Source organism: Paralichthys olivaceus, chromosome 20 (assembly GCF_024713975.1).
Source record: "Paralichthys olivaceus isolate ysfri-2021 chromosome 20, ASM2471397v2, whole genome shotgun sequence".
Classification (NCBI taxonomy): Eukaryota; Metazoa; Chordata; class Actinopteri; order Pleuronectiformes; family Paralichthyidae; genus Paralichthys; species Paralichthys olivaceus.
This window is the reverse complement of record NC_091112.1, coordinates 5,958,820-5,970,257: the sequence shown is the minus strand read 5'-3', so window position 1 is coordinate 5,970,257 and position 11,438 is coordinate 5,958,820.

The window sequence follows — 11,438 nt, the reverse complement described above, 5'->3', positions numbered from 1 at the left end:
TCCCTCATGTCATTCAGTTCATTAAGTGACCCACCACCTCAAATCTCCCCACCTGGTCGTCTCCTTCAACCATCCAATCAGAAACCTTCATTAGACACCGGCGTCTCGTCTCCGTCCACCCAAAGCATCATTTGTTGGCCTGCTTCCATGGCGTCCTACCTCCTGCTGGGGTCTAAGCGCCAAAGTCTAGTCCTCTGTTCATAATACATGTAATTTAATTCTAATTTACTCATTCATTTATCTCCTGATTAAACTGTGTATAATCGACCGGATACATCACTTTGTTTCACGTGATGTGGTGCGAACACGTGTCGACGAGTCTTTTAGCCTCTCAGAAAAAAAGAAAATCTCAGTGATGATAATCTGGTTAAGAAAAAGAAATGAGAGCATAAATGAACAGAGCAGTATTTAGATTGCGTGGGAGGAGCCATTCAGTGGAGAAACACTTGGCTTGGCGTTTACGTACTCAGTGATGCAAAGGCCTCCATACAGCACAGCAGAAACTACTGAACATATTAGGTGAATGATGTGGCACATGGAGCAGACGCCCACATATAGAGGACGAACAGGCTTTGAGACACATTAACAGTAACGCCGTTTGATCGCCTGTGCATTAGCACCTGCTCACACAGGCCGCAGAGAAGAAAGAAAAAAAACAAAACACATTTTCCAACCTATGCCAGCATGAACTCACAGTTGTGCCGCGGGGCTGAGTCTCTCTGCCTGTGACGTATGTCCTCACTATTTTGCCGCAGGGGCCGCAAGCAAAGGAGCTCTCCCTTGTTGAAGGATGGTTCAGGGGTGACAGTGAATCACCACTTCCCTCAGTGATTTGTCATTATTGCGTTGGGTTTCCAAAGGCAGATGGGAAGTGGATAATTGCTTTTTATCTCTCAGTAAGCATGAGGGTTGTGGAGGGAGAGAAAAAGGGAAGAGTTACATCCAGTTCAAAGATGACTTACAATGAAAACTGCTTTATATTATCATTGTATTTATCATAACGTCTTTATTCCTGGATCACATTTCCCTCTCCCATTTTTTTAAACTAGTTACACAAAGAGGGACTTGTTAAGTATAAATAACATAAAGTACTAGAAAGACTTCATTAATGTATGTGACGACTTAAGTGACTTTAAATCATTTTTTATTTTTATAAACATGTTTTGATTTGTATTTTTGTTGCATGTTACGCACTTTGAGCTTTTATCCAAGGTGCTACGCAAATTAACATTTTCAAATTCTTATTATTACTTCAGCTTGTGTTGAATAGCATTGTTCTCCTCATATCTCCAGCACGGTTGTCAAATGATGTGGAGGATTGTAGAGCTGCAATCGACATTCCGGCTTTTTCAATGTAATAAAATAAGTTTTTCTTGTAAGCGAGAAACTTGTGGAATTTTTTTTGTGTGTAAAAGTCTGTAAAATCTCCTTTTTACAAATTTTCACCTTGATGACATTTATCCTAACAATGCTGAATAAAATAAGCAGTTCCTTTTTTATGAAGAGGATTGAACACATCACATCATCAGAATGGTGCTCAGGGATGTGAAGAACGGCATCATGCACAGATGTTGTTGTGAGATTACTTCTACATTACACTGTGAAGCTTATTAGAATACTATGAGCCAAGTGTATAAGACATACAGTGATACAAGAGAGTGTATAACAGATACAAAAACATCAGACTTGTCTTTTTCTTTGTAACTGCATCCATGATATTAAAATACATAAACTGTGAGTATTAAGGAGATTAGGTAGTGTCTCAATTTGAAGAAGTATAAAAGGCAAATGCCACTTTAACATCTGCTCTACCTAGACATTGCTAAACATCTCACAATACTTCTTACTAACTTCTTACATACTAAGGAAGCAAAAACAGATATACTCCAAAGCGATGAATCATCCTGTTAAACATTTTATAAAACTTATAAAAAACAAGATTCATTCATTTCTTTTTAGTTATTTTTCTAAATCATGAAAAGCCCCTCATCTTTACCCACCACAGAAATGTTTTTGTTCAACTAAACCATTATTCCTTCAAAGAAATATTAGTCACCAATGAAAAGATTGTAGACAGACACCTTTAACCTGTTCTCTCGTCCCCATTTTCAGTCCGTTTAAATGTTTTTCTTTTCTCTGCTGCAAACAAACAAACACATTTTATATCTTCACCATTGGTCTGACCTTCAGGATATGTTGCATGCTTTGGTGAAGAATGATGAACATAAACACAACGTGTTTGCTTGGAATGAAACTCCTGCAGGAAGAAACAAGGTCAGAGCCGAGACAATAATATCAAAATGTGTACTCAGTAATAACACAGTTCCCTGGGTGAAAAACAATACTCTACAGGAAATGTGCAAATGTTACACTGAATTAATCTTTGCTTACTCTATCCTATTGTCACATACACAATATGAAAAAAATATTTATATGATCATTTTGAGCTTCACTTTATTTCCTTTTGTTAAAAAAAAGAATTTGTGTATTGTTATTTTCATTCAAGACAAATATAATACATGTTTAATATTAAAAACATAATTTGGTAGCTGCAACTGTGGGAAGACAAGTGGACATTAGAGAAGATGCAGGTATTCAGGGAGACTGGAGACAATCAGGAGGAGCAGGAAGTGGAAGAAACAGGAAACATGACAACAAATTAAAGTGATGATAATAAAGTAACTTGGAGACATAACACACAAGCCTCAAAGTTACTTTCTCATCGTTGGTATTTATTTGTCAGTGGCACGTGAGGAGGTAAGAGTATACAACAAATGAGTCTGTGTGATAACAAATGCAGCTTTGAGGAACCTTCCAATTGAATTGATCATTAACAACAGTCTTCTCCTGCCAGCCCCACAAACTACATGCTAAAAGCACTTAGTGAAGTAATTAATGCCAGAGTTCAATAGGTAAAAGCTCTTTTCTGAAAAGCTTTCATCAATTTCATTGTGTTAATGAAGACTTTTTTCATTGGCCCTCATGTTAGTTCATGTAGTTTAAACACAGTTGACAAGGCTCTAAGGTTAAATCTGTGCTTCCCTGACTACACTGTACAACTCACACCCTGTTAACCTGTATTACCTGACTGCTAATATGTGGAGCTGGGTGACAGGCAGGTTCTGTACCTTCATTCAAATTAAGGGATAATTTACAAGAACTTCATGTGGGGAACTCTGCTGTATTTTCTAATGAGGATGTGGTGTTAGCCTCTGTGTTGATTAATGGAACAATATTATATAAATAAAATAATTAACTGCAGAATGGCTCAGAGGAATGCAGAAATCATAAACCTCTCTATCAGTACTACAGCCAAGAACTCAGGCTGACTATGCAGAGAGTAAATATTAACATCACAACAACAAGATCTAAAGGTCCACATATTATAGCTACTTAATTTAGATATTTCGATTATGATGAAAGTAATTTCTGCAAACAAGTTTAGTCTGGTCAAATTCCTAATTGATCATAAAATGGGAATCTAATTTCTGAGATGGCATAACAAGATCACCAACAAATTCAGGAAAAAAGTTATTCATAGAGACTTGGAACCAACTTCGCGCTGCTTGCTCGAAACGTGCTGTAATTCGGTGTGGTTGCGTGGCAGGTTGCCCTTTATTAACCCTGAAATGCCCAAGTCTCTATGACTTTCAGAAAAAAAGTTATTCAAAAATATCTTGTACTTTTTTTTTTAGATTTGGTGGTTTCACCATTTCCGAAGGTCGTAGAAGCTCGGGGATGGTCCCAATGGATCGGGCATAGCCACATTAGTGGAGATGGAACCGACTTCCAAGTCTCTATGACCTTCAGAAAGAAAGTTATGGAAGAATATCTTGATCTCCAATGGGTTTTCAGCCCTAACCCTAACCCTAATCACAACCCAAAAAACAAACACTCATCACAACCCTAACCCTAACCCTTCCAAAGGTCACAGAAGCTCGGGGGTGGTACCAATGGATCGGGCATAGCCACATTAGTGGAGATGGAACCAACTTCCAAGTCTCTATGACCTTCAGAAAGAAAGTTATGGAAGAATATCTTGATCTCCAATGGGTATTCATCCCTAACCCTAATCACAACCCTAGTCACAACCCTAACCCTAACCCTCATTGCAACCCTAACCCTAATTCACATTAGGGTGAATAAGTCCGCGCTGCTTGCTCGAAACGTGCTGAAATTCGGTGTGGTTGCGTGGCAGGTTGCCCTTTATTAACCCTGAAATGCCCAAGTCTCTATGACTTTCAGAAAAAAAGTTATTCAAAAATATCTTGTACTTTTTTTTTTAGATTTGGTGGTTTCACCATTTCCGAAGGTCGTAGAAGCTCGGGGATGGTCCCAATGGATCGGGCATAGCCACATTAGTGGAGATGGAACCGACTTCCAAGTCTCTATGACCTTCAGAAAAAAAGTTATTGAAGAATATCTGGATCTCCAATGGGTTTTCAGCCATAACCCTAACCCTAATCACAACCCAAAAAACAAACACTCATCACAACCCTAACCCTAACCCTTCCAAAGGTCGCAGAAGCTCGGGGGTGGTACCAATGGATCGGGCATAGCCACATTAGTGGAGATGGAACCAACTTCCAAGTCTCTATGACCTTCAGAAAGAAAGTTATGGAAGAATATCTTGATCTCCAATGGGTATTCATCCCTAACCCTAATCACAACCCTAACCCTAATCACAACCCTAACCCTAACCCTAGTCACAACCCTAACCCTAACCCTCATTGCAACCCTAACCCTAATTCACATTAGAGTGAATAACTCCGCGCTGCTTGCTCGAAACGTGCTGAAATTCGGTGTGGTTGCGTGGCAGGTTGCCCTTTATTAACCCCGAAATGCCCAAGTCTCTATGACTTTCAGAAAAAAAGTTATTCAAAAATATCTTGTACTTTTTTTTTTAGATTTGGTGGTTTCACCATTTCCGAAGGTCGTAGAAGCTCGGGGATGGTCCCAATGGATCGGGCATAGCCACATTAGTGGAGATGGAACTGACTTCCAAGTCTCTATGACCTTCAGAAAAAAAGTTATTGAAGAATATCTGGATCTCCAATGGGTTTTCAGCCCTAACCCTAACCCTAATCACAACCCAAAAAACAAACACTCATCACAACCCTAACCCTAACCCTTCCAAAGGTCGTAGAAGCTTGGGGGTGGTACCAATGGATCGGGCATAGCCACATTAGTGGAGATGGAACCAACTTCCAAGTCTCTATGACCTTCAGAAAGAAAGTTATGGAAGAATATCTTGATCTCCAATGGGTATTCATCCCTAACCCTAATCACAACCCTAACCCTAACCCTAATCACAACCCTAACCCTAACCCTAGTCACAACCCTAACCCTAACCCTCATTGCAACCCTAACCCTAATTCACATTAGAGTGAATAACTCCGCGCTGCTTGCTCGAAACGTGCTGAAATTCGGTGTGGTTGCGTGGCAGGTTGCCCTTTATTAACCCCGAAATGCCCAAGTCTCTATGACTTTCAGAAAAAAAGTTATTCAAAAATATCTTGTACTTTTTTTTTTAGATTTGGTGGTTTCACCATTTCCGAAGGTCGTAGAAGCTCGGGGATGGTCCCAATGTATCGGGCATAGCCACATTAGTGGAGATGGAACTGACTTCCAAGTCTCTATGACCTTCAGAAAAAAAGTTATTGAAGAATATCTGGATCTCCAATGGGTTTTCAGCCCTAACCCTAACCCTAATCACAACCCAAAAAACAAACACTCATCACAACCCTAACCCTAACCCTTCCAAAGGTCGTAGAAGCTTGGGGGTGGTACCAATGGATCGGGCATAGCCACATTAGTGGAGATGGAACTGACTTCCAAGTCTCTATGACCTTCAGAAAAAAAGTTATTGAAGAATATCTGGATCTCCAATGGGTTTTCAGCCCTAACCCTAACCCTAATCACAACCCAAAAAACAAACACTCATCACAACCCTAACCCTAACCCTTCCAAAGGTCGTAGAAGCTTGGGGGTGGTACCAATGGATCGGGCATAGCCACATTAGTGGAGATGGAACCAACTTCCAAGTCTCTATGACCTTCAGAAAGAAAGTTATGGAAGAATATCTTGATCTCCAATGGGTATTCATCCCTAACCCTAATCACAACCCTAACCCTAACCCTAATCACAACCCTAACCCTAACCCTAGTCACAACCCTAACCCTAACCCTCATTGCAACCCTAACCCTAATTCACATTAGAGTGAATAACTCCGCGCTGCTTGCTCGAAACGTGCTGAAATTCGGTGTGGTTGCGTGGCAGGTTGCCCTTTATTAACCCCGAAATGCCCAAGTCTCTATGACTTTCAGAAAAAAAGTTATTCAAAAATATCTTGTACTTTTTTTTTTAGATTTGGTGGTTTCACCATTTCCGAAGGTCGTAGAAGCTCGGGGATGGTCCCAATGGATCGGGCATAGCCACATTAGTGGAGATGGAACCGACTTCCAAGTCTCTATGACCTTCAGAAAAAAAGTTATTGAAGAATATCTGGATCTCCAATGGGTTTTCAGCCCTAACCCTAACCCTAATCACAACCCAAAAAACAAACACTCATCACAACCCTAACCCTAACCCTTCCAAAGGTCATAGAAGCTTGGGGGTGGTACCAATGGATCGGGCATAGCCACATTAGTGGAGATGGAACCAACTTCCAAGTCTCTATGACCTTCAGAAAGAAAGTTATGGAAGAATATCTTGATCTCCAATGGGTATTCATCCCTAACCCTAATCACAACCCTAACCCTAACCCTAATCACAACCCTAACCCTAACCCTAGTCACAACCCTAACCCTAACCCTCATTGCAACCCTAACCCTAATTCACATTAGAGTGAATAACTCCGCGCTGCTTGCTCGAAACGTGCTGAAATTCGGTGTGGTTGCGTGGCAGGTTGCCCTTTATTAACCCCGAAATGCCCAAGTCTCTATGACTTTCAGAAAAAAAGTTATTCAAAAATATCTTGTACTTTTTTTTTTAGATTTGGTGGTTTCACCATTTCCGAAGGTCGTAGAAGCTCGGGGATGGTCCCAATGGATCGGGCATAGCCACATTAGTGGAGATGGAACCGACTTCCAAGTCTCTATGACCTTCAGAAAAAAAGTTATTGAAGAATATCTGGATCTCCAATGGGTTTTCAGCCCTAACCCTAACCCTAATCACAACCCAAAAAACAAACACTCATCACAACCCTAACCCTAACCCTTCCAAAGGTCGCAGAAGCTCGGGTGTGGTACCAATGGATCGGGCATAGCCACATTAGTGGAGATGGAACCAACTTCCAAGTCTTTATGACCTTCAGAAAGAAAGTTATGGAAGAATATCTTGATCTCCAATGGGTATTCATCCCTAACCCTAATCACAACCCTAACCCTAATCACAACCCTAACCCTAACCCTAGTCACAACCCTAACCCTCATTGCAACCCTAACCCTAATTCACATTAGAGTGAATAACTCCGCGCTGCTTGCTCGAAACGTGCTGAAATTCAGTGTGGTTGAGTGGCAGGTTGCCCTTTATTAACCCCGAAATGCCCAAGTCTCTATGACTTTCAGAAAAAAAGTTATTCAAAAATATCTTGTACTTTTTTTTTTAGATTTGGTGGTTTCACCATTTCCGAAGGTCGTAGAAGCTCGGGGATGGTCCCAATGGATCGGGCATAGCCACATTAGTGGAGATGGAACCGACTTCCAAGTCTCTATGACCTTCAGAAAAAAAGTTATTGAAGAATATCTGGATCTCCAATGGGTTTTCAGCCCTAACCCTAACCCTAATCACAACCCAAAAAACAAACACTCATCACAACCCTAACCCTAACCCTTCCAAAGGTCATAGAAGCTTGGGGGTGGTACCAATGGATCGGGCATAGCCACATTAGTGGAGATGGAACCAACTTCCAAGTCTCTATGACCTTCAGAAAGAAAGTTATGGAAGAATATCTTGATCTCCAATGGGTATTCATCCCTAACCCTAATCACAACCCTAACCCTAACCCTAATCACAACCCTAACCCTAACCCTAGTCACAACCCTAACCCTAACCCTCATTGCAACCCTAACCCTAATTCACATTAGAGTGAATAACTCCGCGCTGCTTGCTCGAAACGTGCTGAAATTCGGTGTGGTTGCGTGGCAGGTTGCCCTTTATTAACCCCGAAATGCCCAAGTCTCTATGACTTTCAGAAAAAAAGTTATTCAAAAATATCTTGTACTTTTTTTTTTAGATTTGGTGGTTTCACCATTTCCGAAGGTCGTAGAAGCTCGGGGATGGTCCCAATGGATCGGGCATAGCCACATTAGTGGAGATGGAACCGACTTCCAAGTCTCTATGACCTTCAGAAAAAAAGTTATTGAAGAATATCTGGATCTCCAATGGGTTTTCAGCCCTAACCCTAACCCTAATCACAACCCAAAAAACAAACACTCATCACAACCCTAACCCTAACCCTTCCAAAGGTCGCAGAAGCTCGGGTGTGGTACCAATGGATCGGGCATAGCCACATTAGTGGAGATGGAACCAACTTCCAAGTCTTTATGACCTTCAGAAAGAAAGTTATGGAAGAATATCTTGATCTCCAATGGGTATTCATCCCTAACCCTAATCACAACCCTAACCCTAATCACAACCCTAACCCTAACCCTAGTCACAACCCTAACCCTCATTGCAACCCTAACCCTAATTCACATTAGAGTGAATAACTCCGCGCTGCTTGCTCGAAACGTGCTGAAATTCGGTGTGGTTGCGTGGCAGGTTGCCCTTTATTAACCCCGAAATGCCCAAGTCTCTATGACTTTCAGAAAAAAAGTTATTCAAAAATATCTTGTACTTTTTTTTTTAGATTTGGTGGTTTCACCATTTCCGAAGGTCGTAGAAGCTCGGGGATGGTCCCAATGGATCGGGCATAGCCACATTAGTGGAGATGGAACTGACTTCCAAGTCTCTATGACCTTCAGAAAAAAAGTTATTGAAGAATATCTGGATCTCCAATGGGTTTTCAGCCCTAACCCTAACCCTAATCACAACCCAAAAAACAAACACTCATCACAACCCTAACCCTAACCCTTCCAAAGGTCGTAGAAGCTTGGGGGTGGTACCAATGGATCGGGCATAGCCACATTAGTGGAGATGGAACCAACTTCCAAGTCTCTATGACCTTCAGAAAGAAAGTTATGGAAGAATATCTTGACCTCCAATGGGTATTCATCCCTAACCCTAATCACAACCCTAACCCTAACCCTAACCCTAATCACAACCCTAACCCTAACCCTAGTCACAACCCTAACCCTAACCCTCATTGCAACCCTAACCCTAATTCACATTAGAGTGAATAACTCCGCGCTGCTTGCTCGAAACGTGCTGAAATTCGGTGTGGTTGCGTGGCAGGTTGCCCTTTATTAACCCCGAAATGCCCAAGTCTCTATGACTTTCAGAAAAAAAGTTATTCAAAAATATCTTGTACTTTTTTTTTTAGATTTGGTGGTTTCACCATTTCTGAAGGTCGTAGAAGCTCGGGGATGGTCCCAATGTATCGGGCATAGCCACATTAGTGGAGATGGAACTGACTTCCAAGTCTCTATGACCTTCAGAAAAAAAGTTATTGAAGAATATCTGGATCTCCAATGGGTTTTCAGCCCTAACCCTAACCCTAATCACAACCCAAAAAACAAACACTCATCACAACCCTAACCCTAACCCTTCCAAAGGTCGTAGAAGCTTGGGGGTGGTACCAATGGATCGGGCATAGCCACATTAGTGGAGATGGAACCAACTTCCAAGTCTCTATGACCTTCAGAAAGAAAGTTATGGAAGAATATCTTGACCTCCAATGGGTATTCATCCCTAACCCTAATCACAACCCTAACCCTAACCCTAGTCACAACCCTAACCCTAACCCTCATTGCAACCCTAACCCTAATTCACATTAGAGTGAATAACTCCGCGCTGCTTGCTCGAAACGTGCTGAAATTCGGTGTGGTTGCGTGGCAGGTTGCCCTTTATTAACCCCGAAATGCCCAAGTCTCTATGACTTTCAGAAAAAAAGTTATTCAAAAATATCTTGTACTTTTTTTTTTAGATTTGGTGGTTTCACCATTTCCGAAGGTCGTAGAAGCTCGGGGATGGTCCCAATGGATCGGGCATAGCCACATTAGTGGAGATGGAACTGACTTCCAAGTCTCTATGACCTTCAGAAAAAAAGTTATTGAAGAATATCTGGATCTCCAATGGGTTTTCAGCCCTAACCCTAACCCTAATCACAACCCAAAAAACAAACACTCATCACAACCCTAACCCTAACCCTTCCAAAGGTCGTAGAAGCTTGGGGGTGGTACCAATGGATCGGGCATAGCCACATTAGTGGAGATGGAACCAACTTCCAAGTCTCTATGACCTTCAGAAAGAAAGTTATGGAAGAATATCTTGACCTCCAATGGGTATTCATCCCTAACCCTAATCACAACCCTAACCCTAACCCTAATCACAACCCTAACCCTAACCCCTTGTCACAACCCTAACCCTAACCCTCATTGCAACCCTAACCCTAATTCACATTAGAGTGAATAACTCCGCGCTGCTTGCTCGAAACGTGCTGAAATTCGGTGTGGTTGCGTGGCAGGTTGCCCTTTATTAACCCCGAAATGCCCAAGTCTCTATGACTTTCAGAAAAAAAGTTATTCAAAAATATCTTGTACTTTTTTTTTTAGATTTGGTGGTTTCACCATTTCCGAAGGTCGTAGAAGCTCGGGGATGGTCCCAATGGATCGGGCATAGCCACATTAGTGGAGATGGAACTGACTTCCAAGTCTCTATGACCTTCAGAAAAAAAGTTATTGAAGAATATCTGGATCTCCAATGGGTTTTCAGCCCTAACCCTAACCCTAATCACAACCCAAAAAACAAACACTCATCACAACCCTAACCCTAACCCTTCCAAAGGTCGTAGAAGCTTGGGGGTGGTACCAATGGATCGGGCATAGCCACATTAGTGGAGATGGAACCAACTTCCAAGTCTCTATGACCTTCAGAAAGAAAGTTATTGAAGAATATCTGGATCTCCAATGGGTTTTCAGCCATAACCCTAACCCTAATCACAACCCAAAAAACAAACACTCATCACAACCCTAACCCTAACCCTTCCAAAGGTCGTAGAAGCTCGGGGATGGTCCCAATGGATCGGGCATAGCCACATTAGTGGAGATGGAACTGACTTCCAAGTCTCTATGACCTTCAGAAAAAAAGTTATTGAAGAATATCTGGATCTCCAATGGGTTTTCAGCCATAACCCTAACCCTAATCACAACCCAAAAAACAAACACTCATCACAACCCTAACCCTAACCCTTCCAAAGGTCGCAGAAGCTCGGGGGTGGTACCAATGGATCGGGCATAGCCACATTAGTGGAGATGGAACCAACTTCCAAGTCTCTA